The 20,696-nt window shown below is 44.4% G+C and overlaps 55 non-coding genes across 55 annotated transcripts; all 55 read left to right on the top strand.

Moving 5' to 3' along the window:
• The first annotated feature begins 50 nt into the window (after positions 1-50).
• Positions 51-169, top strand: LOC118962173. Its single transcript, XR_005049602.1, has one exon. It is a non-coding gene; the product is annotated as a 5S ribosomal RNA (ribosomal RNA).
• A 260-nt stretch (positions 170-429) lies between these two features.
• Positions 430-548, top strand: LOC118962172. Its single transcript, XR_005049601.1, has one exon. It is a non-coding gene; the product is annotated as a 5S ribosomal RNA (ribosomal RNA).
• Positions 549-808: 260 nt separating this feature from the next.
• LOC118962170 lies at positions 809-927 on the top strand. Its single transcript, XR_005049599.1, has one exon. It is a non-coding gene; the product is annotated as a 5S ribosomal RNA (ribosomal RNA).
• A 260-nt stretch (positions 928-1,187) lies between these two features.
• LOC118962169 lies at positions 1,188-1,306 on the top strand. The gene has a single exon (XR_005049598.1). It is a non-coding gene; the product is annotated as a 5S ribosomal RNA (ribosomal RNA).
• Positions 1,307-1,566: 260 nt separating this feature from the next.
• LOC118962168 lies at positions 1,567-1,685 on the top strand. The gene has a single exon (XR_005049597.1). It is a non-coding gene; the product is annotated as a 5S ribosomal RNA (ribosomal RNA).
• Positions 1,686-1,945: 260 nt separating this feature from the next.
• LOC118962167 lies at positions 1,946-2,064 on the top strand. The gene has a single exon (XR_005049596.1). It is a non-coding gene; the product is annotated as a 5S ribosomal RNA (ribosomal RNA).
• Positions 2,065-2,324: 260 nt separating this feature from the next.
• Positions 2,325-2,443, top strand: LOC118962166. Its single transcript, XR_005049595.1, has one exon. It is a non-coding gene; the product is annotated as a 5S ribosomal RNA (ribosomal RNA).
• A 260-nt stretch (positions 2,444-2,703) lies between these two features.
• On the top strand, positions 2,704-2,822 carry LOC118962165. Its single transcript, XR_005049594.1, has one exon. It is a non-coding gene; the product is annotated as a 5S ribosomal RNA (ribosomal RNA).
• Positions 2,823-3,082: 260 nt separating this feature from the next.
• Positions 3,083-3,201, top strand: LOC118962164. Its single transcript, XR_005049593.1, has one exon. It is a non-coding gene; the product is annotated as a 5S ribosomal RNA (ribosomal RNA).
• Positions 3,202-3,461: 260 nt separating this feature from the next.
• On the top strand, positions 3,462-3,580 carry LOC118962163. Its single transcript, XR_005049592.1, has one exon. It is a non-coding gene; the product is annotated as a 5S ribosomal RNA (ribosomal RNA).
• Positions 3,581-3,840: 260 nt separating this feature from the next.
• On the top strand, positions 3,841-3,959 carry LOC118962162. Its single transcript, XR_005049591.1, has one exon. It is a non-coding gene; the product is annotated as a 5S ribosomal RNA (ribosomal RNA).
• Positions 3,960-4,219: 260 nt separating this feature from the next.
• Positions 4,220-4,338, top strand: LOC118962161. Its single transcript, XR_005049590.1, has one exon. It is a non-coding gene; the product is annotated as a 5S ribosomal RNA (ribosomal RNA).
• A 260-nt stretch (positions 4,339-4,598) lies between these two features.
• On the top strand, positions 4,599-4,717 carry LOC118962159. Its single transcript, XR_005049588.1, has one exon. It is a non-coding gene; the product is annotated as a 5S ribosomal RNA (ribosomal RNA).
• Positions 4,718-4,977: 260 nt separating this feature from the next.
• LOC118962158 lies at positions 4,978-5,096 on the top strand. Its single transcript, XR_005049587.1, has one exon. It is a non-coding gene; the product is annotated as a 5S ribosomal RNA (ribosomal RNA).
• Positions 5,097-5,356: 260 nt separating this feature from the next.
• LOC118962157 lies at positions 5,357-5,475 on the top strand. The gene has a single exon (XR_005049586.1). It is a non-coding gene; the product is annotated as a 5S ribosomal RNA (ribosomal RNA).
• Positions 5,476-5,735: 260 nt separating this feature from the next.
• Positions 5,736-5,854, top strand: LOC118962156. The gene has a single exon (XR_005049585.1). It is a non-coding gene; the product is annotated as a 5S ribosomal RNA (ribosomal RNA).
• Positions 5,855-6,114: 260 nt separating this feature from the next.
• On the top strand, positions 6,115-6,233 carry LOC118962155. Its single transcript, XR_005049584.1, has one exon. It is a non-coding gene; the product is annotated as a 5S ribosomal RNA (ribosomal RNA).
• Positions 6,234-6,493: 260 nt separating this feature from the next.
• LOC118962154 lies at positions 6,494-6,612 on the top strand. The gene has a single exon (XR_005049583.1). It is a non-coding gene; the product is annotated as a 5S ribosomal RNA (ribosomal RNA).
• Positions 6,613-6,872: 260 nt separating this feature from the next.
• LOC118962153 lies at positions 6,873-6,991 on the top strand. The gene has a single exon (XR_005049582.1). It is a non-coding gene; the product is annotated as a 5S ribosomal RNA (ribosomal RNA).
• A 260-nt stretch (positions 6,992-7,251) lies between these two features.
• Positions 7,252-7,370, top strand: LOC118962152. The gene has a single exon (XR_005049581.1). It is a non-coding gene; the product is annotated as a 5S ribosomal RNA (ribosomal RNA).
• A 260-nt stretch (positions 7,371-7,630) lies between these two features.
• LOC118962151 lies at positions 7,631-7,749 on the top strand. The gene has a single exon (XR_005049580.1). It is a non-coding gene; the product is annotated as a 5S ribosomal RNA (ribosomal RNA).
• A 260-nt stretch (positions 7,750-8,009) lies between these two features.
• On the top strand, positions 8,010-8,128 carry LOC118962150. The gene has a single exon (XR_005049579.1). It is a non-coding gene; the product is annotated as a 5S ribosomal RNA (ribosomal RNA).
• A 260-nt stretch (positions 8,129-8,388) lies between these two features.
• On the top strand, positions 8,389-8,507 carry LOC118962148. Its single transcript, XR_005049577.1, has one exon. It is a non-coding gene; the product is annotated as a 5S ribosomal RNA (ribosomal RNA).
• A 260-nt stretch (positions 8,508-8,767) lies between these two features.
• LOC118962147 lies at positions 8,768-8,886 on the top strand. The gene has a single exon (XR_005049576.1). It is a non-coding gene; the product is annotated as a 5S ribosomal RNA (ribosomal RNA).
• Positions 8,887-9,146: 260 nt separating this feature from the next.
• Positions 9,147-9,265, top strand: LOC118962146. Its single transcript, XR_005049575.1, has one exon. It is a non-coding gene; the product is annotated as a 5S ribosomal RNA (ribosomal RNA).
• A 260-nt stretch (positions 9,266-9,525) lies between these two features.
• On the top strand, positions 9,526-9,644 carry LOC118962145. The gene has a single exon (XR_005049574.1). It is a non-coding gene; the product is annotated as a 5S ribosomal RNA (ribosomal RNA).
• Positions 9,645-9,904: 260 nt separating this feature from the next.
• LOC118962144 lies at positions 9,905-10,023 on the top strand. Its single transcript, XR_005049573.1, has one exon. It is a non-coding gene; the product is annotated as a 5S ribosomal RNA (ribosomal RNA).
• A 260-nt stretch (positions 10,024-10,283) lies between these two features.
• On the top strand, positions 10,284-10,402 carry LOC118962254. Its single transcript, XR_005049679.1, has one exon. It is a non-coding gene; the product is annotated as a 5S ribosomal RNA (ribosomal RNA).
• A 260-nt stretch (positions 10,403-10,662) lies between these two features.
• LOC118962253 lies at positions 10,663-10,781 on the top strand. Its single transcript, XR_005049678.1, has one exon. It is a non-coding gene; the product is annotated as a 5S ribosomal RNA (ribosomal RNA).
• Positions 10,782-11,041: 260 nt separating this feature from the next.
• Positions 11,042-11,160, top strand: LOC118962252. Its single transcript, XR_005049677.1, has one exon. It is a non-coding gene; the product is annotated as a 5S ribosomal RNA (ribosomal RNA).
• A 260-nt stretch (positions 11,161-11,420) lies between these two features.
• Positions 11,421-11,539, top strand: LOC118962251. The gene has a single exon (XR_005049676.1). It is a non-coding gene; the product is annotated as a 5S ribosomal RNA (ribosomal RNA).
• A 261-nt stretch (positions 11,540-11,800) lies between these two features.
• Positions 11,801-11,919, top strand: LOC118962250. Its single transcript, XR_005049675.1, has one exon. It is a non-coding gene; the product is annotated as a 5S ribosomal RNA (ribosomal RNA).
• A 260-nt stretch (positions 11,920-12,179) lies between these two features.
• Positions 12,180-12,298, top strand: LOC118962248. The gene has a single exon (XR_005049673.1). It is a non-coding gene; the product is annotated as a 5S ribosomal RNA (ribosomal RNA).
• A 260-nt stretch (positions 12,299-12,558) lies between these two features.
• On the top strand, positions 12,559-12,677 carry LOC118962247. The gene has a single exon (XR_005049672.1). It is a non-coding gene; the product is annotated as a 5S ribosomal RNA (ribosomal RNA).
• A 260-nt stretch (positions 12,678-12,937) lies between these two features.
• On the top strand, positions 12,938-13,056 carry LOC118962246. The gene has a single exon (XR_005049671.1). It is a non-coding gene; the product is annotated as a 5S ribosomal RNA (ribosomal RNA).
• A 260-nt stretch (positions 13,057-13,316) lies between these two features.
• Positions 13,317-13,435, top strand: LOC118962204. Its single transcript, XR_005049633.1, has one exon. It is a non-coding gene; the product is annotated as a 5S ribosomal RNA (ribosomal RNA).
• A 260-nt stretch (positions 13,436-13,695) lies between these two features.
• Positions 13,696-13,814, top strand: LOC118962245. Its single transcript, XR_005049670.1, has one exon. It is a non-coding gene; the product is annotated as a 5S ribosomal RNA (ribosomal RNA).
• A 260-nt stretch (positions 13,815-14,074) lies between these two features.
• On the top strand, positions 14,075-14,193 carry LOC118962244. The gene has a single exon (XR_005049669.1). It is a non-coding gene; the product is annotated as a 5S ribosomal RNA (ribosomal RNA).
• Positions 14,194-14,453: 260 nt separating this feature from the next.
• On the top strand, positions 14,454-14,572 carry LOC118962243. Its single transcript, XR_005049668.1, has one exon. It is a non-coding gene; the product is annotated as a 5S ribosomal RNA (ribosomal RNA).
• A 261-nt stretch (positions 14,573-14,833) lies between these two features.
• Positions 14,834-14,952, top strand: LOC118962242. The gene has a single exon (XR_005049667.1). It is a non-coding gene; the product is annotated as a 5S ribosomal RNA (ribosomal RNA).
• A 260-nt stretch (positions 14,953-15,212) lies between these two features.
• Positions 15,213-15,331, top strand: LOC118962241. The gene has a single exon (XR_005049666.1). It is a non-coding gene; the product is annotated as a 5S ribosomal RNA (ribosomal RNA).
• A 260-nt stretch (positions 15,332-15,591) lies between these two features.
• Positions 15,592-15,710, top strand: LOC118962240. The gene has a single exon (XR_005049665.1). It is a non-coding gene; the product is annotated as a 5S ribosomal RNA (ribosomal RNA).
• Positions 15,711-15,970: 260 nt separating this feature from the next.
• Positions 15,971-16,089, top strand: LOC118962239. Its single transcript, XR_005049664.1, has one exon. It is a non-coding gene; the product is annotated as a 5S ribosomal RNA (ribosomal RNA).
• A 260-nt stretch (positions 16,090-16,349) lies between these two features.
• On the top strand, positions 16,350-16,468 carry LOC118962237. The gene has a single exon (XR_005049662.1). It is a non-coding gene; the product is annotated as a 5S ribosomal RNA (ribosomal RNA).
• A 260-nt stretch (positions 16,469-16,728) lies between these two features.
• Positions 16,729-16,847, top strand: LOC118962236. Its single transcript, XR_005049661.1, has one exon. It is a non-coding gene; the product is annotated as a 5S ribosomal RNA (ribosomal RNA).
• Positions 16,848-17,108: 261 nt separating this feature from the next.
• On the top strand, positions 17,109-17,227 carry LOC118962235. The gene has a single exon (XR_005049660.1). It is a non-coding gene; the product is annotated as a 5S ribosomal RNA (ribosomal RNA).
• A 260-nt stretch (positions 17,228-17,487) lies between these two features.
• Positions 17,488-17,606, top strand: LOC118962234. Its single transcript, XR_005049659.1, has one exon. It is a non-coding gene; the product is annotated as a 5S ribosomal RNA (ribosomal RNA).
• Positions 17,607-17,866: 260 nt separating this feature from the next.
• LOC118962212 lies at positions 17,867-17,986 on the top strand. Its single transcript, XR_005049637.1, has one exon. It is a non-coding gene; the product is annotated as a 5S ribosomal RNA (ribosomal RNA).
• A 260-nt stretch (positions 17,987-18,246) lies between these two features.
• On the top strand, positions 18,247-18,365 carry LOC118962233. The gene has a single exon (XR_005049658.1). It is a non-coding gene; the product is annotated as a 5S ribosomal RNA (ribosomal RNA).
• A 260-nt stretch (positions 18,366-18,625) lies between these two features.
• On the top strand, positions 18,626-18,744 carry LOC118962207. Its single transcript, XR_005049636.1, has one exon. It is a non-coding gene; the product is annotated as a 5S ribosomal RNA (ribosomal RNA).
• Positions 18,745-19,003: 259 nt separating this feature from the next.
• LOC118962232 lies at positions 19,004-19,122 on the top strand. The gene has a single exon (XR_005049657.1). It is a non-coding gene; the product is annotated as a 5S ribosomal RNA (ribosomal RNA).
• A 260-nt stretch (positions 19,123-19,382) lies between these two features.
• LOC118962218 lies at positions 19,383-19,501 on the top strand. The gene has a single exon (XR_005049643.1). It is a non-coding gene; the product is annotated as a 5S ribosomal RNA (ribosomal RNA).
• Positions 19,502-19,761: 260 nt separating this feature from the next.
• LOC118962231 lies at positions 19,762-19,880 on the top strand. Its single transcript, XR_005049656.1, has one exon. It is a non-coding gene; the product is annotated as a 5S ribosomal RNA (ribosomal RNA).
• Positions 19,881-20,140: 260 nt separating this feature from the next.
• On the top strand, positions 20,141-20,259 carry LOC118962206. The gene has a single exon (XR_005049635.1). It is a non-coding gene; the product is annotated as a 5S ribosomal RNA (ribosomal RNA).
• Positions 20,260-20,519: 260 nt separating this feature from the next.
• Positions 20,520-20,638, top strand: LOC118962230. Its single transcript, XR_005049655.1, has one exon. It is a non-coding gene; the product is annotated as a 5S ribosomal RNA (ribosomal RNA).
• The last annotated feature ends 58 nt before the right edge of the window (positions 20,639-20,696 follow it).

The following is a 20,696-nucleotide window of genomic DNA, read 5'->3' as shown; positions in this document are numbered from 1 at the left end:
TTAATCAGGCTCACTTTGACTTTACATAGTGCAGCAAGAGATTGTTTCTCGCTTACGGCCACACCGGCCTGAGTACGCCCGATCTCGCCTGATCTCGGAAGCTAAGCAGGGTCGGGCCTGGTTAGTACTTGGATGGGAGACCGCCTGGGAATACCAGGTGCTGTAAGCTTTTTGTCACTGCCTTGTGGAATTTCAACTCTTTGTCCGTTTTTTCCCACAAGGTTGAAATATGTGCCCTCGCTTTGAAATAAGTAAGCAAGGTTAGTTTGTATTTCATCCAACAATCTGTGCTACAAATTATGGCTACAGTATATGCAATTTCTTCCACTTTTTGAGTGACACAAAGATGCTTATCTAAATGGTGAAAATGCAACAGCTGTTAATCAGGCTCACTTTGACTTTACATAGTGCAGCAAGAGATTGTTTCTCGCTTACGGCCACACCGGCCTGAGTACGCCCGATCTCGCCTGATCTCGGAAGCTAAGCAGGGTCGGGCCTGGTTAGTACTTGGATGGGAGACCGCCTGGGAATACCAGGTGCTGTAAGCTTTTTGTCACTGCCTTGTGGAATTTCAACTCTTTGTCCGTTTTTTCCCACAAGGTTGAAATATGTGCCCTCGCTTTGAAATAAGTAAGCAAGGTTAGTTTGTATTTCATCCAACAATCTGTGCTACAAATTATGGCTACAGTATATGCAATTTCTTCCACTTTTTGAGTGACACAAAGATGCTTATCTAAATGGTGAAAATGCAACAGCTGTTAATCAGGCTCACTTTGACTTTACATAGTGCAGCAAGAGATTGTTTCTCGCTTACGGCCACACCGGCCTGAGTACGCCCGATCTCGCCTGATCTCGGAAGCTAAGCAGGGTCGGGCCTGGTTAGTACTTGGATGGGAGACCGCCTGGGAATACCAGGTGCTGTAAGCTTTTTGTCACTGCCTTGTGGAATTTCAACTCTTTGTCCGTTTTTTCCCACAAGGTTGAAATATGTGCCCTCGCTTTGAAATAAGTAAGCAAGGTTAGTTTGTATTTCATCCAACAATCTGTGCTACAAATTATGGCTACAGTATATGCAATTTCTTCCACTTTTTGAGTGACACAAAGATGCTTATCTAAATGGTGAAAATGCAACAGCTGTTAATCAGGCTCACTTTGACTTTACATAGTGCAGCAAGAGATTGTTTCTCGCTTACGGCCACACCGGCCTGAGTACGCCCGATCTCGCCTGATCTCGGAAGCTAAGCAGGGTCGGGCCTGGTTAGTACTTGGATGGGAGACCGCCTGGGAATACCAGGTGCTGTAAGCTTTTTGTCACTGCCTTGTGGAATTTCAACTCTTTGTCCGTTTTTTCCCACAAGGTTGAAATATGTGCCCTCGCTTTGAAATAAGTAAGCAAGGTTAGTTTGTATTTCATCCAACAATCTGTGCTACAAATTATGGCTACAGTATATGCAATTTCTTCCACTTTTTGAGTGACACAAAGATGCTTATCTAAATGGTGAAAATGCAACAGCTGTTAATCAGGCTCACTTTGACTTTACATAGTGCAGCAAGAGATTGTTTCTCGCTTACGGCCACACCGGCCTGAGTACGCCCGATCTCGCCTGATCTCGGAAGCTAAGCAGGGTCGGGCCTGGTTAGTACTTGGATGGGAGACCGCCTGGGAATACCAGGTGCTGTAAGCTTTTTGTCACTGCCTTGTGGAATTTCAACTCTTTGTCCGTTTTTTCCCACAAGGTTGAAATATGTGCCCTCGCTTTGAAATAAGTAAGCAAGGTTAGTTTGTATTTCATCCAACAATCTGTGCTACAAATTATGGCTACAGTATATGCAATTTCTTCCACTTTTTGAGTGACACAAAGATGCTTATCTAAATGGTGAAAATGCAACAGCTGTTAATCAGGCTCACTTTGACTTTACATAGTGCAGCAAGAGATTGTTTCTCGCTTACGGCCACACCGGCCTGAGTACGCCCGATCTCGCCTGATCTCGGAAGCTAAGCAGGGTCGGGCCTGGTTAGTACTTGGATGGGAGACCGCCTGGGAATACCAGGTGCTGTAAGCTTTTTGTCACTGCCTTGTGGAATTTCAACTCTTTGTCCGTTTTTTCCCACAAGGTTGAAATATGTGCCCTCGCTTTGAAATAAGTAAGCAAGGTTAGTTTGTATTTCATCCAACAATCTGTGCTACAAATTATGGCTACAGTATATGCAATTTCTTCCACTTTTTGAGTGACACAAAGATGCTTATCTAAATGGTGAAAATGCAACAGCTGTTAATCAGGCTCACTTTGACTTTACATAGTGCAGCAAGAGATTGTTTCTCGCTTACGGCCACACCGGCCTGAGTACGCCCGATCTCGCCTGATCTCGGAAGCTAAGCAGGGTCGGGCCTGGTTAGTACTTGGATGGGAGACCGCCTGGGAATACCAGGTGCTGTAAGCTTTTTGTCACTGCCTTGTGGAATTTCAACTCTTTGTCCGTTTTTTCCCACAAGGTTGAAATATGTGCCCTCGCTTTGAAATAAGTAAGCAAGGTTAGTTTGTATTTCATCCAACAATCTGTGCTACAAATTATGGCTACAGTATATGCAATTTCTTCCACTTTTTGAGTGACACAAAGATGCTTATCTAAATGGTGAAAATGCAACAGCTGTTAATCAGGCTCACTTTGACTTTACATAGTGCAGCAAGAGATTGTTTCTCGCTTACGGCCACACCGGCCTGAGTACGCCCGATCTCGCCTGATCTCGGAAGCTAAGCAGGGTCGGGCCTGGTTAGTACTTGGATGGGAGACCGCCTGGGAATACCAGGTGCTGTAAGCTTTTTGTCACTGCCTTGTGGAATTTCAACTCTTTGTCCGTTTTTTCCCACAAGGTTGAAATATGTGCCCTCGCTTTGAAATAAGTAAGCAAGGTTAGTTTGTATTTCATCCAACAATCTGTGCTACAAATTATGGCTACAGTATATGCAATTTCTTCCACTTTTTGAGTGACACAAAGATGCTTATCTAAATGGTGAAAATGCAACAGCTGTTAATCAGGCTCACTTTGACTTTACATAGTGCAGCAAGAGATTGTTTCTCGCTTACGGCCACACCGGCCTGAGTACGCCCGATCTCGCCTGATCTCGGAAGCTAAGCAGGGTCGGGCCTGGTTAGTACTTGGATGGGAGACCGCCTGGGAATACCAGGTGCTGTAAGCTTTTTGTCACTGCCTTGTGGAATTTCAACTCTTTGTCCGTTTTTTCCCACAAGGTTGAAATATGTGCCCTCGCTTTGAAATAAGTAAGCAAGGTTAGTTTGTATTTCATCCAACAATCTGTGCTACAAATTATGGCTACAGTATATGCAATTTCTTCCACTTTTTGAGTGACACAAAGATGCTTATCTAAATGGTGAAAATGCAACAGCTGTTAATCAGGCTCACTTTGACTTTACATAGTGCAGCAAGAGATTGTTTCTCGCTTACGGCCACACCGGCCTGAGTACGCCCGATCTCGCCTGATCTCGGAAGCTAAGCAGGGTCGGGCCTGGTTAGTACTTGGATGGGAGACCGCCTGGGAATACCAGGTGCTGTAAGCTTTTTGTCACTGCCTTGTGGAATTTCAACTCTTTGTCCGTTTTTTCCCACAAGGTTGAAATATGTGCCCTCGCTTTGAAATAAGTAAGCAAGGTTAGTTTGTATTTCATCCAACAATCTGTGCTACAAATTATGGCTACAGTATATGCAATTTCTTCCACTTTTTGAGTGACACAAAGATGCTTATCTAAATGGTGAAAATGCAACAGCTGTTAATCAGGCTCACTTTGACTTTACATAGTGCAGCAAGAGATTGTTTCTCGCTTACGGCCACACCGGCCTGAGTACGCCCGATCTCGCCTGATCTCGGAAGCTAAGCAGGGTCGGGCCTGGTTAGTACTTGGATGGGAGACCGCCTGGGAATACCAGGTGCTGTAAGCTTTTTGTCACTGCCTTGTGGAATTTCAACTCTTTGTCCGTTTTTTCCCACAAGGTTGAAATATGTGCCCTCGCTTTGAAATAAGTAAGCAAGGTTAGTTTGTATTTCATCCAACAATCTGTGCTACAAATTATGGCTACAGTATATGCAATTTCTTCCACTTTTTGAGTGACACAAAGATGCTTATCTAAATGGTGAAAATGCAACAGCTGTTAATCAGGCTCACTTTGACTTTACATAGTGCAGCAAGAGATTGTTTCTCGCTTACGGCCACACCGGCCTGAGTACGCCCGATCTCGCCTGATCTCGGAAGCTAAGCAGGGTCGGGCCTGGTTAGTACTTGGATGGGAGACCGCCTGGGAATACCAGGTGCTGTAAGCTTTTTGTCACTGCCTTGTGGAATTTCAACTCTTTGTCCGTTTTTTCCCACAAGGTTGAAATATGTGCCCTCGCTTTGAAATAAGTAAGCAAGGTTAGTTTGTATTTCATCCAACAATCTGTGCTACAAATTATGGCTACAGTATATGCAATTTCTTCCACTTTTTGAGTGACACAAAGATGCTTATCTAAATGGTGAAAATGCAACAGCTGTTAATCAGGCTCACTTTGACTTTACATAGTGCAGCAAGAGATTGTTTCTCGCTTACGGCCACACCGGCCTGAGTACGCCCGATCTCGCCTGATCTCGGAAGCTAAGCAGGGTCGGGCCTGGTTAGTACTTGGATGGGAGACCGCCTGGGAATACCAGGTGCTGTAAGCTTTTTGTCACTGCCTTGTGGAATTTCAACTCTTTGTCCGTTTTTTCCCACAAGGTTGAAATATGTGCCCTCGCTTTGAAATAAGTAAGCAAGGTTAGTTTGTATTTCATCCAACAATCTGTGCTACAAATTATGGCTACAGTATATGCAATTTCTTCCACTTTTTGAGTGACACAAAGATGCTTATCTAAATGGTGAAAATGCAACAGCTGTTAATCAGGCTCACTTTGACTTTACATAGTGCAGCAAGAGATTGTTTCTCGCTTACGGCCACACCGGCCTGAGTACGCCCGATCTCGCCTGATCTCGGAAGCTAAGCAGGGTCGGGCCTGGTTAGTACTTGGATGGGAGACCGCCTGGGAATACCAGGTGCTGTAAGCTTTTTGTCACTGCCTTGTGGAATTTCAACTCTTTGTCCGTTTTTTCCCACAAGGTTGAAATATGTGCCCTCGCTTTGAAATAAGTAAGCAAGGTTAGTTTGTATTTCATCCAACAATCTGTGCTACAAATTATGGCTACAGTATATGCAATTTCTTCCACTTTTTGAGTGACACAAAGATGCTTATCTAAATGGTGAAAATGCAACAGCTGTTAATCAGGCTCACTTTGACTTTACATAGTGCAGCAAGAGATTGTTTCTCGCTTACGGCCACACCGGCCTGAGTACGCCCGATCTCGCCTGATCTCGGAAGCTAAGCAGGGTCGGGCCTGGTTAGTACTTGGATGGGAGACCGCCTGGGAATACCAGGTGCTGTAAGCTTTTTGTCACTGCCTTGTGGAATTTCAACTCTTTGTCCGTTTTTTCCCACAAGGTTGAAATATGTGCCCTCGCTTTGAAATAAGTAAGCAAGGTTAGTTTGTATTTCATCCAACAATCTGTGCTACAAATTATGGCTACAGTATATGCAATTTCTTCCACTTTTTGAGTGACACAAAGATGCTTATCTAAATGGTGAAAATGCAACAGCTGTTAATCAGGCTCACTTTGACTTTACATAGTGCAGCAAGAGATTGTTTCTCGCTTACGGCCACACCGGCCTGAGTACGCCCGATCTCGCCTGATCTCGGAAGCTAAGCAGGGTCGGGCCTGGTTAGTACTTGGATGGGAGACCGCCTGGGAATACCAGGTGCTGTAAGCTTTTTGTCACTGCCTTGTGGAATTTCAACTCTTTGTCCGTTTTTTCCCACAAGGTTGAAATATGTGCCCTCGCTTTGAAATAAGTAAGCAAGGTTAGTTTGTATTTCATCCAACAATCTGTGCTACAAATTATGGCTACAGTATATGCAATTTCTTCCACTTTTTGAGTGACACAAAGATGCTTATCTAAATGGTGAAAATGCAACAGCTGTTAATCAGGCTCACTTTGACTTTACATAGTGCAGCAAGAGATTGTTTCTCGCTTACGGCCACACCGGCCTGAGTACGCCCGATCTCGCCTGATCTCGGAAGCTAAGCAGGGTCGGGCCTGGTTAGTACTTGGATGGGAGACCGCCTGGGAATACCAGGTGCTGTAAGCTTTTTGTCACTGCCTTGTGGAATTTCAACTCTTTGTCCGTTTTTTCCCACAAGGTTGAAATATGTGCCCTCGCTTTGAAATAAGTAAGCAAGGTTAGTTTGTATTTCATCCAACAATCTGTGCTACAAATTATGGCTACAGTATATGCAATTTCTTCCACTTTTTGAGTGACACAAAGATGCTTATCTAAATGGTGAAAATGCAACAGCTGTTAATCAGGCTCACTTTGACTTTACATAGTGCAGCAAGAGATTGTTTCTCGCTTACGGCCACACCGGCCTGAGTACGCCCGATCTCGCCTGATCTCGGAAGCTAAGCAGGGTCGGGCCTGGTTAGTACTTGGATGGGAGACCGCCTGGGAATACCAGGTGCTGTAAGCTTTTTGTCACTGCCTTGTGGAATTTCAACTCTTTGTCCGTTTTTTCCCACAAGGTTGAAATATGTGCCCTCGCTTTGAAATAAGTAAGCAAGGTTAGTTTGTATTTCATCCAACAATCTGTGCTACAAATTATGGCTACAGTATATGCAATTTCTTCCACTTTTTGAGTGACACAAAGATGCTTATCTAAATGGTGAAAATGCAACAGCTGTTAATCAGGCTCACTTTGACTTTACATAGTGCAGCAAGAGATTGTTTCTCGCTTACGGCCACACCGGCCTGAGTACGCCCGATCTCGCCTGATCTCGGAAGCTAAGCAGGGTCGGGCCTGGTTAGTACTTGGATGGGAGACCGCCTGGGAATACCAGGTGCTGTAAGCTTTTTGTCACTGCCTTGTGGAATTTCAACTCTTTGTCCGTTTTTTCCCACAAGGTTGAAATATGTGCCCTCGCTTTGAAATAAGTAAGCAAGGTTAGTTTGTATTTCATCCAACAATCTGTGCTACAAATTATGGCTACAGTATATGCAATTTCTTCCACTTTTTGAGTGACACAAAGATGCTTATCTAAATGGTGAAAATGCAACAGCTGTTAATCAGGCTCACTTTGACTTTACATAGTGCAGCAAGAGATTGTTTCTCGCTTACGGCCACACCGGCCTGAGTACGCCCGATCTCGCCTGATCTCGGAAGCTAAGCAGGGTCGGGCCTGGTTAGTACTTGGATGGGAGACCGCCTGGGAATACCAGGTGCTGTAAGCTTTTTGTCACTGCCTTGTGGAATTTCAACTCTTTGTCCGTTTTTTCCCACAAGGTTGAAATATGTGCCCTCGCTTTGAAATAAGTAAGCAAGGTTAGTTTGTATTTCATCCAACAATCTGTGCTACAAATTATGGCTACAGTATATGCAATTTCTTCCACTTTTTGAGTGACACAAAGATGCTTATCTAAATGGTGAAAATGCAACAGCTGTTAATCAGGCTCACTTTGACTTTACATAGTGCAGCAAGAGATTGTTTCTCGCTTACGGCCACACCGGCCTGAGTACGCCCGATCTCGCCTGATCTCGGAAGCTAAGCAGGGTCGGGCCTGGTTAGTACTTGGATGGGAGACCGCCTGGGAATACCAGGTGCTGTAAGCTTTTTGTCACTGCCTTGTGGAATTTCAACTCTTTGTCCGTTTTTTCCCACAAGGTTGAAATATGTGCCCTCGCTTTGAAATAAGTAAGCAAGGTTAGTTTGTATTTCATCCAACAATCTGTGCTACAAATTATGGCTACAGTATATGCAATTTCTTCCACTTTTTGAGTGACACAAAGATGCTTATCTAAATGGTGAAAATGCAACAGCTGTTAATCAGGCTCACTTTGACTTTACATAGTGCAGCAAGAGATTGTTTCTCGCTTACGGCCACACCGGCCTGAGTACGCCCGATCTCGCCTGATCTCGGAAGCTAAGCAGGGTCGGGCCTGGTTAGTACTTGGATGGGAGACCGCCTGGGAATACCAGGTGCTGTAAGCTTTTTGTCACTGCCTTGTGGAATTTCAACTCTTTGTCCGTTTTTTCCCACAAGGTTGAAATATGTGCCCTCGCTTTGAAATAAGTAAGCAAGGTTAGTTTGTATTTCATCCAACAATCTGTGCTACAAATTATGGCTACAGTATATGCAATTTCTTCCACTTTTTGAGTGACACAAAGATGCTTATCTAAATGGTGAAAATGCAACAGCTGTTAATCAGGCTCACTTTGACTTTACATAGTGCAGCAAGAGATTGTTTCTCGCTTACGGCCACACCGGCCTGAGTACGCCCGATCTCGCCTGATCTCGGAAGCTAAGCAGGGTCGGGCCTGGTTAGTACTTGGATGGGAGACCGCCTGGGAATACCAGGTGCTGTAAGCTTTTTGTCACTGCCTTGTGGAATTTCAACTCTTTGTCCGTTTTTTCCCACAAGGTTGAAATATGTGCCCTCGCTTTGAAATAAGTAAGCAAGGTTAGTTTGTATTTCATCCAACAATCTGTGCTACAAATTATGGCTACAGTATATGCAATTTCTTCCACTTTTTGAGTGACACAAAGATGCTTATCTAAATGGTGAAAATGCAACAGCTGTTAATCAGGCTCACTTTGACTTTACATAGTGCAGCAAGAGATTGTTTCTCGCTTACGGCCACACCGGCCTGAGTACGCCCGATCTCGCCTGATCTCGGAAGCTAAGCAGGGTCGGGCCTGGTTAGTACTTGGATGGGAGACCGCCTGGGAATACCAGGTGCTGTAAGCTTTTTGTCACTGCCTTGTGGAATTTCAACTCTTTGTCCGTTTTTTCCCACAAGGTTGAAATATGTGCCCTCGCTTTGAAATAAGTAAGCAAGGTTAGTTTGTATTTCATCCAACAATCTGTGCTACAAATTATGGCTACAGTATATGCAATTTCTTCCACTTTTTGAGTGACACAAAGATGCTTATCTAAATGGTGAAAATGCAACAGCTGTTAATCAGGCTCACTTTGACTTTACATAGTGCAGCAAGAGATTGTTTCTCGCTTACGGCCACACCGGCCTGAGTACGCCCGATCTCGCCTGATCTCGGAAGCTAAGCAGGGTCGGGCCTGGTTAGTACTTGGATGGGAGACCGCCTGGGAATACCAGGTGCTGTAAGCTTTTTGTCACTGCCTTGTGGAATTTCAACTCTTTGTCCGTTTTTTCCCACAAGGTTGAAATATGTGCCCTCGCTTTGAAATAAGTAAGCAAGGTTAGTTTGTATTTCATCCAACAATCTGTGCTACAAATTATGGCTACAGTATATGCAATTTCTTCCACTTTTTGAGTGACACAAAGATGCTTATCTAAATGGTGAAAATGCAACAGCTGTTAATCAGGCTCACTTTGACTTTACATAGTGCAGCAAGAGATTGTTTCTCGCTTACGGCCACACCGGCCTGAGTACGCCCGATCTCGCCTGATCTCGGAAGCTAAGCAGGGTCGGGCCTGGTTAGTACTTGGATGGGAGACCGCCTGGGAATACCAGGTGCTGTAAGCTTTTTGTCACTGCCTTGTGGAATTTCAACTCTTTGTCCGTTTTTTCCCACAAGGTTGAAATATGTGCCCTCGCTTTGAAATAAGTAAGCAAGGTTAGTTTGTATTTCATCCAACAATCTGTGCTACAAATTATGGCTACAGTATATGCAATTTCTTCCACTTTTTGAGTGACACAAAGATGCTTATCTAAATGGTGAAAATGCAACAGCTGTTAATCAGGCTCACTTTGACTTTACATAGTGCAGCAAGAGATTGTTTCTCGCTTACGGCCACACCGGCCTGAGTACGCCCGATCTCGCCTGATCTCGGAAGCTAAGCAGGGTCGGGCCTGGTTAGTACTTGGATGGGAGACCGCCTGGGAATACCAGGTGCTGTAAGCTTTTTGTCACTGCCTTGTGGAATTTCAACTCTTTGTCCGTTTTTTCCCACAAGGTTGAAATATGTGCCCTCGCTTTGAAATAAGTAAGCAAGGTTAGTTTGTATTTCATCCAACAATCTGTGCTACAAATTATGGCTACAGTATATGCAATTTCTTCCACTTTTTGAGTGACACAAAGATGCTTATCTAAATGGTGAAAATGCAACAGCTGTTAATCAGGCTCACTTTGACTTTACATAGTGCAGCAAGAGATTGTTTCTCGCTTACGGCCACACCGGCCTGAGTACGCCCGATCTCGCCTGATCTCGGAAGCTAAGCAGGGTCGGGCCTGGTTAGTACTTGGATGGGAGACCGCCTGGGAATACCAGGTGCTGTAAGCTTTTTGTCACTGCCTTGTGGAATTTCAACTCTTTGTCCGTTTTTTCCCACAAGGTTGAAATATGTGCCCTCGCTTTGAAATAAGTAAGCAAGGTTAGTTTGTATTTCATCCAACAATCTGTGCTACAAATTATGGCTACAGTATATGCAATTTCTTCCACTTTTTGAGTGACACAAAGATGCTTATCTAAATGGTGAAAATGCAACAGCTGTTAATCAGGCTCACTTTGACTTTACATAGTGCAGCAAGAGATTGTTTCTCGCTTACGGCCACACCGGCCTGAGTACGCCCGATCTCGCCTGATCTCGGAAGCTAAGCAGGGTCGGGCCTGGTTAGTACTTGGATGGGAGACCGCCTGGGAATACCAGGTGCTGTAAGCTTTTTGTCACTGCCTTGTGGAATTTCAACTCTTTGTCCGTTTTTTCCCACAAGGTTGAAATATGTGCCCTCGCTTTGAAATAAGTAAGCAAGGTTAGTTTGTATTTCATCCAACAATCTGTGCTACAAATTATGGCTACAGTATATGCAATTTCTTCCACTTTTTGAGTGACACAAAGATGCTTATCTAAATGGTGAAAATGCAACAGCTGTTAATCAGGCTCACTTTGACTTTACATAGTGCAGCAAGAGATTGTTTCTCGCTTACGGCCACACCGGCCTGAGTACGCCCGATCTCGCCTGATCTCGGAAGCTAAGCAGGGTCGGGCCTGGTTAGTACTTGGATGGGAGACCGCCTGGGAATACCAGGTGCTGTAAGCTTTTTGTCACTGCCTTGTGGAATTTCAACTCTTTGTCCGTTTTTTCCCACAAGGTTGAAATATGTGCCCTCGCTTTGAAATAAGTAAGCAAGGTTAGTTTGTATTTCATCCAACAATCTGTGCTACAAATTATGGCTACAGTATATGCAATTTCTTCCACTTTTTGAGTGACACAAAGATGCTTATCTAAATGGTGAAAATGCAACAGCTGTTAATCAGGCTCACTTTGACTTTACATAGTGCAGCAAGAGATTGTTTCTCGCTTACGGCCACACCGGCCTGAGTACGCCCGATCTCGCCTGATCTCGGAAGCTAAGCAGGGTCGGGCCTGGTTAGTACTTGGATGGGAGACCGCCTGGGAATACCAGGTGCTGTAAGCTTTTTGTCACTGCCTTGTGGAATTTCAACTCTTTGTCCGTTTTTTTCCCACAAGGTTGAAATATGTGCCCTCGCTTTGAAATAAGTAAGCAAGGTTAGTTTGTATTTCATCCAACAATCTGTGCTACAAATTATGGCTACAGTATATGCAATTTCTTCCACTTTTTGAGTGACACAAAGATGCTTATCTAAATGGTGAAAATGCAACAGCTGTTAATCAGGCTCACTTTGACTTTACATAGTGCAGCAAGAGATTGTTTCTCGCTTACGGCCACACCGGCCTGAGTACGCCCGATCTCGCCTGATCTCGGAAGCTAAGCAGGGTCGGGCCTGGTTAGTACTTGGATGGGAGACCGCCTGGGAATACCAGGTGCTGTAAGCTTTTTGTCACTGCCTTGTGGAATTTCAACTCTTTGTCCGTTTTTTCCCACAAGGTTGAAATATGTGCCCTCGCTTTGAAATAAGTAAGCAAGGTTAGTTTGTATTTCATCCAACAATCTGTGCTACAAATTATGGCTACAGTATATGCAATTTCTTCCACTTTTTGAGTGACACAAAGATGCTTATCTAAATGGTGAAAATGCAACAGCTGTTAATCAGGCTCACTTTGACTTTACATAGTGCAGCAAGAGATTGTTTCTCGCTTACGGCCACACCGGCCTGAGTACGCCCGATCTCGCCTGATCTCGGAAGCTAAGCAGGGTCGGGCCTGGTTAGTACTTGGATGGGAGACCGCCTGGGAATACCAGGTGCTGTAAGCTTTTTGTCACTGCCTTGTGGAATTTCAACTCTTTGTCCGTTTTTTCCCACAAGGTTGAAATATGTGCCCTCGCTTTGAAATAAGTAAGCAAGGTTAGTTTGTATTTCATCCAACAATCTGTGCTACAAATTATGGCTACAGTATATGCAATTTCTTCCACTTTTTGAGTGACACAAAGATGCTTATCTAAATGGTGAAAATGCAACAGCTGTTAATCAGGCTCACTTTGACTTTACATAGTGCAGCAAGAGATTGTTTCTCGCTTACGGCCACACCGGCCTGAGTACGCCCGATCTCGCCTGATCTCGGAAGCTAAGCAGGGTCGGGCCTGGTTAGTACTTGGATGGGAGACCGCCTGGGAATACCAGGTGCTGTAAGCTTTTTGTCACTGCCTTGTGGAATTTCAACTCTTTGTCCGTTTTTTCCCACAAGGTTGAAATATGTGCCCTCGCTTTGAAATAAGTAAGCAAGGTTAGTTTGTATTTCATCCAACAATCTGTGCTACAAATTATGGCTACAGTATATGCAATTTCTTCCACTTTTTGAGTGACACAAAGATGCTTATCTAAATGGTGAAAATGCAACAGCTGTTAATCAGGCTCACTTTGACTTTACATAGTGCAGCAAGAGATTGTTTCTCGCTTACGGCCACACCGGCCTGAGTACGCCCGATCTCGCCTGATCTCGGAAGCTAAGCAGGGTCGGGCCTGGTTAGTACTTGGATGGGAGACCGCCTGGGAATACCAGGTGCTGTAAGCTTTTTGTCACTGCCTTGTGGAATTTCAACTCTTTGTCCGTTTTTTCCCACAAGGTTGAAATATGTGCCCTCGCTTTGAAATAAGTAAGCAAGGTTAGTTTGTATTTCATCCAACAATCTGTGCTACAAATTATGGCTACAGTATATGCAATTTCTTCCACTTTTTGAGTGACACAAAGATGCTTATCTAAATGGTGAAAATGCAACAGCTGTTAATCAGGCTCACTTTGACTTTACATAGTGCAGCAAGAGATTGTTTCTCGCTTACGGCCACACCGGCCTGAGTACGCCCGATCTCGTCTGATCTCGGAAGCTAAGCAGGGTCGGGCCTGGTTAGTACTTGGATGGGAGACCGCCTGGGAATACCAGGTGCTGTAAGCTTTTTGTCACTGCCTTGTGGAATTTCAACTCTTTGTCCGTTTTTTCCCACAAGGTTGAAATATGTGCCCTCGCTTTGAAATAAGTAAGCAAGGTTAGTTTGTATTTCATCCAACAATCTGTGCTACAAATTATGGCTACAGTATATGCAATTTCTTCCACTTTTTGAGTGACACAAAGATGCTTATCTAAATGGTGAAAATGCAACAGCTGTTAATCAGGCTCACTTTGACTTTACATAGTGCAGCAAGAGATTGTTTCTCGCTTACGGCCACACCGGCCTGAGTACGCCCGATCTCGCCTGATCTCGGAAGCTAAGCAGGGTCGGGCCTGGTTAGTACTTGGATGGGAGACCGCCTGGGAATACCAGGTGCTGTAAGCTTTTTGTCACTGCCTTGTGGAATTTCAACTCTTTGTCCGTTTTTTCCCACAAGGTTGAAATATGTGCCCTCGCTTTGAAATAAGTAAGCAAGGTTAGTTTGTATTTCATCCAACAATCTGTGCTACAAATTATGGCTACAGTATATGCAATTTCTTCCACTTTTTGAGTGACACAAAGATGCTTATCTAAATGGTGAAAATGCAACAGCTGTTAATCAGGCTCACTTTGACTTTACATAGTGCAGCAAGAGATTGTTTCTCGCTTACGGCCACACCGGCCTGAGTACGCCCGATCTCGCCTGATCTCGGAAGCTAAGCAGGGTCGGGCCTGGTTAGTACTTGGATGGGAGACCGCCTGGGAATACCAGGTGCTGTAAGCTTTTTGTCACTGCCTTGTGGAATTTCAACTCTTTGTCCGTTTTTTCCCACAAGGTTGAAATATGTGCCCTCGCTTTGAAATAAGTAAGCAAGGTTAGTTTGTATTTCATCCAACAATCTGTGCTACAAATTATGGCTACAGTATATGCAATTTCTTCCACTTTTTGAGTGACACAAAGATGCTTATCTAAATGGTGAAAATGCAACAGCTGTTAATCAGGCTCACTTTGACTTTACATAGTGCAGCAAGAGATTGTTTCTCGCTTACGGCCACACCGGCCTGAGTACGCCCGATCTCGCCTGATCTCGGAAGCTAAGCAGGGTCGGGCCTGGTTAGTACTTGGATGGGAGACCGCCTGGGAATACCAGGTGCTGTAAGCTTTTTGTCACTGCCTTGTGGAATTTCAACTCTTTGTCCGTTTTTTTCCCACAAGGTTGAAATATGTGCCCTCGCTTTGAAATAAGTAAGCAAGGTTAGTTTGTATTTCATCCAACAATCTGTGCTACAAATTATGGCTACAGTATATGCAATTTCTTCCACTTTTTGAGTGACACAAAGATGCTTATCTAAATGGTGAAAATGCAACAGCTGTTAATCAGGCTCACTTTGACTTTACATAGTGCAGCAAGAGATTGTTTCTCGCTTACGGCCACACCGGCCTGAGTACGCCCGATCTCGCCTGATCTCGGAAGCTAAGCAGGGTCGGGCCTGGTTAGTACTTGGATGGGAGACCGCCTGGGAATACCAGGTGCTGTAAGCTTTTTGTCACTGCCTTGTGGAATTTCAACTCTTTGTCCGTTTTTTCCCACAAGGTTGAAATATGTGCCCTCGCTTTGAAATAAGTAAGCAAGGTTAGTTTGTATTTCATCCAACAATCTGTGCTACAAATTATGGCTACAGTATATGCAATTTCTTCCACTTTTTGAGTGACACAAAGATGCTTATCTAAATGGTGAAAATGCAACAGCTGTTAATCAGGCTCACTTTGACTTTACATAGTGCAGCAAGAGATTGTTTCTCGCTTACGGCCACACCGGCCTGAGTACGCCCGATCTCGCCTGATCTCGGAAGCTAAGCAGGGTCGGGCCTGGTTAGTACTTGGATGGGAGACCGCCTGGGAATACCAGGTGCTGTAAGCTTTTTGTCACTGCCTTGTGGAATTTCAACTCTTTGTCCGTTTTTTCCCACAAGGTTGAAATATGTGCCCTCGCTTTGAAATAAGTAAGCAAGGTTAGTTTGTATTTCATCCAACAATCTGTGCTACAAATTATGGCTACAGTATATGCAATTTCTTCCACTTTTTGAGTGACACAAAGATGCTTATCTAAATGGTGAAAATGCAACAGCTGTTAATCAGGCTCACTTTGACTTTACATAGTGCAGCAAGAGATTGTTTCTCGCTTACGGCCACACCGGCCTGAGTACGCCCGATCTCGCCTGATCTCGGAAGCTAAGCAGGGTCGGGCCTGGTTAGTACTTGGATGGGAGACCGCCTGGGAATACCAGGTGCTGTAAGCTTTTTGTCACTGCCTTGTGGAATTTCAACTCTTTGTCCGTTTTTTCCCACAAGGTTGAAATATGTGCCCTCGCTTTGAAATAAGTAAGCAAGGTTAGTTTGTATTTCATCCAACAATCTGTGCTACAAATTATGGCTACAGTATATGCAATTTCTTCCACTTTTTGAGTGACACAAAGATGCTTATCTAAATGGTGAAAATGCAACAGCTGTTAATCAGGCTCACTTTGACTTTACATAGTGCAGCAAGAGATTGTTTCTCGCTTACGGCCACACCGGCCTGAGTACGCCCGATCTCGCCTGATCTCGGAAGCTAAGCAGGGTCGGGCCTGGTTAGTACTTGGATGGGAGACCGCCTGGGAATACCAGGTGCTGTAAGCTTTTTGTCACTGCCTTGTGGAATTTCAACTCTTTGTCCGTTTTTTCCCACAAGGTTGAAATATGTGCCCTCGCTTTGAAATAAGTAAGCAAGGTTAGTTTGTATTTCATCCAACAATCTGTGCTACAAATTATGGCTACAGTATATGCAATTTCTTCCACTTTTTGAGTGACACAAAGATGCTTATCTAAATGGTGAAAATGCAACAGCTGTTAATCAGGCTCACTTTGACTTTACATAGTGCAGCAAGAGATTGTTTCTCGCTTACGGCCACACCGGCCTGAGTACGCCCGATCTCGCCTGATCTCGGAAGCTAAGCAGGGTCGGGCCTGGTTAGTACTTGGATGGGAGACCGCCTGGGAATACCAGGTGCTGTAAGCTTTTTGTCACTGCCTTGTGGAATTTCAACTCTTTGTCCGTTTTTTCCCACAAGGTTGAAATATGTGCCCTCGCTTTGAAATAAGTAAGCAAGGTTAGTTTGTATTTCATCCAACAATCTGTGCTACAAATTATGGCTACAGTATATGCAATTTCTTCCACTTTTTGAGTGACACAAAGATGCTTATCTAAATGGTGAAAATGCAACAGCTGTTAATCAGGCTCACTTTGACTTTACATAGTGCAGCAAGAGATTGTTTCTCGCTTACGGCCACACCGGCCTGAGTACGCCCGATCTCGCCTGATCTCGGAAGCTAAGCAGGGTCGGGCCTGGTTAGTACTTGGATGGGAGACCGCCTGGGAATACCAGGTGCTGTAAGCTTTTTGTCACTGCCTTGTGGAATTTCAACTCTTTGTCCGTTTTTTTCCCACAAGGTTGAAATATGTGCCCTCGCTTTGAAATAAGTAAGCAAGGTTAGTTTGTATTTCATCCAACAATCTGTGCTACAAATTATGGCTACAGTATATGCAATTTCTTCCACTTTTTGAGTGACACAAAGATGCTTATCTAAATGGTGAAAATGCAACAGCTGTTAATCAGGCTCACTTTGACTTTACATAGTGCAGCAAGAGATTGTTTCTCGCTTACGGCCACACCGGCCTGAGTACGCCCGATCTCGCCTGATCTCGGAAGCTAAGCAGGGTCGGGCCTGGTTAGTACTTGGATGGGAGACCGCCTGGGAATACCAGGTGCTGTAAGCTTTTTGTCACTGCCTTGTGGAATTTCAACTCTTTGTCCGTTTTTTCCCACAAGGTTGAAATATGTGCCCTCGCTTTGAAATAAGTAAGCAAGGTTAGTTTGTATTTCATCCAACAATCTGTGCTACAAATTATGGCTACAGTATATGCAATTTCTTCCACTTTTTGAGTGACACAAAGATGCTTATCTAAATGGTGAAAATGCAACAGCTGTTAATCAGGCTCACTTTGACTTTACATAGTGCAGCAAGAGATTGTTTCTCGCTTACGGCCACACCGGCCTGAGTACGCCCGATCTCGCCTGATCTCGGAAGCTAAGCAGGGTCGGGCCTGGTTAGTACTTGGATGGGAGACCGCCTGGGAATACCAGGTGCTGTAAGCTTTTTGTCACTGCCTTGTGGAATTTCAACTCTTTGTCCGTTTTTTCCCACAAGGTTGAAATATGTGCCCTCGCTTTGAAATAAGTAAGCAAGGTTAGTTTGTATTTCATCCAACAATCTGTGCTACAAATTATGGCTACAGTATATGCAATTTCTTCCACTTTTTGAGTGACACAAAGATGCTTATCTAAATGGTGAAAATGCAACAGCTGTTAATCAGGCTCACTTTGACTTTACATAGTGCAGCAAGAGATTGTTTCTCGCTTACGGCCACACCGGCCTGAGTACGCCCGATCTCGTCCTGATCTCGGAAGCTAAGCAGGGTCGGGCCTGGTTAGTACTTGGATGGGAGACCGCCTGGGAATACCAGGTGCTGTAAGCTTTTTGTCACTGCCTTGTGGAATTTCAACTCTTTGTCCGTTTTTTCCCACAAGGTTGAAATATGTGCCCTCGCTTTGAAATAAGTAAGCAAGGTTAGTTTGTATTTCATCCAACAATCTGTGCTACAAATTATGGCTACAGTATATGCAATTTCTTCCACTTTTTGAGTGACACAAAGATGCTTATCTAAATGGTGAAAATGCAACAGCTGTTAATCAGGCTCACTTTGACTTTACATAGTGCAGCAAGAGATTGTTTCTCGCTTACGGCCACACCGGCCTGAGTACGCCCGATCTCGCCTGATCTCGGAAGCTAAGCAGGGTCGGGCCTGGTTAGTACTTGGATGGGAGACCGCCTGGGAATACCAGGTGCTGTAAGCTTTTTGTCACTGCCTTGTGGAATTTCAACTCTTTGTCCGTTTTTTCCCACAAGGTTGAAATATGTGCCCTCGCTTTGAAATAAGTAAGCAAGGTTAGTTTGTATTTCATCCAACAATCTGTGCTACAAATTATGGCTACAGTATATGCAATTTCTTCCACTTTTTGAGTGACACAAAGATGCTTATCTAAATGGTGAAAATGCAACAGCTGTTAATCAGGCTCACTTTGACTTTACATAGTGCAGCAAGAGATTGTTTCTCGCTTACGGCCACACCGGCCTGAGTACGCCTGATCTCGCCTGATCTCGGAAGCTAAGCAGGGTCGGGCCTGGTTAGTACTTGGATGGGAGACCGCCTGGGAATACCAGGTGCTGTAAGCTTTTGTCACTGCCTTGTGGAATTTCAACTCTTTGTCCGTTTTTTCCCACAAGGTTGAAATATGTGCCCTCGCTTTGAAATAAGTAAGCAAGGTTAGTTTGTATTTCATCCAACAATCTGTGCTACAAATTATGGCTACAGTATATGCAATTTCTTCCACTTTTTGAGTGACACAAAGATGCTTATCTAAATGGTGAAAATGCAACAGCTGTTAATCAGGCTCACTTTGACTTTACATAGTGCAGCAAGAGATTGTTTCTCGCTTACGGCCACACCGGCCTGAGTACGCCCGATCTCGCCTGATCTCGGAAGCTAAGCAGGGTCGGGCCTGGTTAGTACTTGGATGGGAGACCGCCTGGGAATACCAGGTGCTGTAAGCTTTTTGTCACTGCCTTGTGGAATTTCAACTCTTTGTCCGTTTTTTCCCACAAGGTTGAAATATGTGCCCTCGCTTTGAAATAAGTAAGCAAGGTTAGTTTGTATTTCATCCAACAATCTGTGCTACAAATTATGGCTACAGTATATGCAATTTCTTCCACTTTTTGAGTGACACAAAGATGCTTATCTAAATGGTGAAAATGCAACAGCTGTTAATCAGGCTCACTTTGACTTTACATAGTGCAGCAAGAGATTGTTTCTCGCTTACGGCCACACCGGCCTGAGTACGCCTGATCTCGTCTGATCTCGGAAGCTAAGCAGGGTCGGGCCTGGTTAGTACTTGGATGGGAGACCGCCTGGGAATACCAGGTGCTGTAAGCTTTTTGTCACTGCCTTGTGGAATTTCAACTCTTTGTCCGTTTTTTCCCACAAGGTTGAAATATGTGCCCTCGCTTTGAAATAAGTAAGCAAGGTTAGTTTGTATTTCATCCAACAATCTGTGCTACAAATTATGGCTACAGTATATGCAATTTCTTCCACTTTTTGAGTGACACAAAGATGCTTATCTAAATGGTGAAAATGCAACAGCTGTTAATCAGGCTCACTTTGACTTTACATAGTGCAGCAAGAGATTGTTTCTCGCTTACGGCCACACCGGCCTGAGTACGCCCGATCTCGCCTGATCTCGGAAGCTAAGCAGGGTCGGGCCTGGTTAGTACTTGGATGGGAGACCGCCTGGGAATACCAGGTGCTGTAAGCTTTTTGTCACTGCCTTGTGGAATTTCAACTCTTTGTCCGTTTTTTCCCACAAGGTTGAAATATGTGCCCTCGCTTTGAAATAAGTAAGCAAGGTTAGTTTGTATTTCATCCAACAATCTGTGCTACAAATTATGGCTACAGTATATGCAATTTCTTCCACTTTTTGAGTGACACAAAGATGCTTATCTAAATGGTGAAAATGCAACAGCTGTTAATCAGGCTCACTTTGACTTTACATAGTGCAGCAAGAGATTGTTTCTCGCTTACGGCCACACCGGCCTGAGTACGCCTGATCTCGCCTGATCTCGGAAGCTAAGCAGGGTCGGGCCTGGTTAGTACTTGGATGGGAGACCGCCTGGGAATACCAGGTGCTGTAAGCTTTTTGTCACTGCCTTGTGGAATTTCAACTCTTTGTCCGTTTTTTCCCACAAGGTTGAAATATGTGCCCTCGCTTTGAAATAAGTAAGCAAGGTTAGTTTGTATTTCATCCAACAATCTGTGCTACAAATTATGGCTACAGTATATGCAATTTCTTCCACTTTTTGAGTGACACAAAGATGCTTATCTAAATGGTGAAAATGCAACAGCTGTTAATCAGGCTCACTTTGACTTTACATAGTGCAGCAAGAGATTGTTTCTCGCTTACGGCCACACCGGCCTGAGTACGCCCGATCTCGCCTGATCTCGGAAGCTAAGCAGGGTCGGGCCTGGTTAGTACTTGGATGGGAGACCGCCTGGGAATACCAGGTGCTGTAAGCTTTTTGTCACTGCCTTGTGGAATTTCAACTCTTTGTCCGTTTTTTCCCACAAGGTTGAA

Source organism: Oncorhynchus mykiss, unplaced genomic scaffold (assembly GCF_013265735.2).
Source record: "Oncorhynchus mykiss isolate Arlee unplaced genomic scaffold, USDA_OmykA_1.1 un_scaffold_749, whole genome shotgun sequence".
In the NCBI taxonomy this organism is placed as follows: domain Eukaryota; kingdom Metazoa; phylum Chordata; class Actinopteri; order Salmoniformes; family Salmonidae; genus Oncorhynchus; species Oncorhynchus mykiss.
This window is presented reverse-complemented; position numbering and strand designations above follow the sequence as displayed.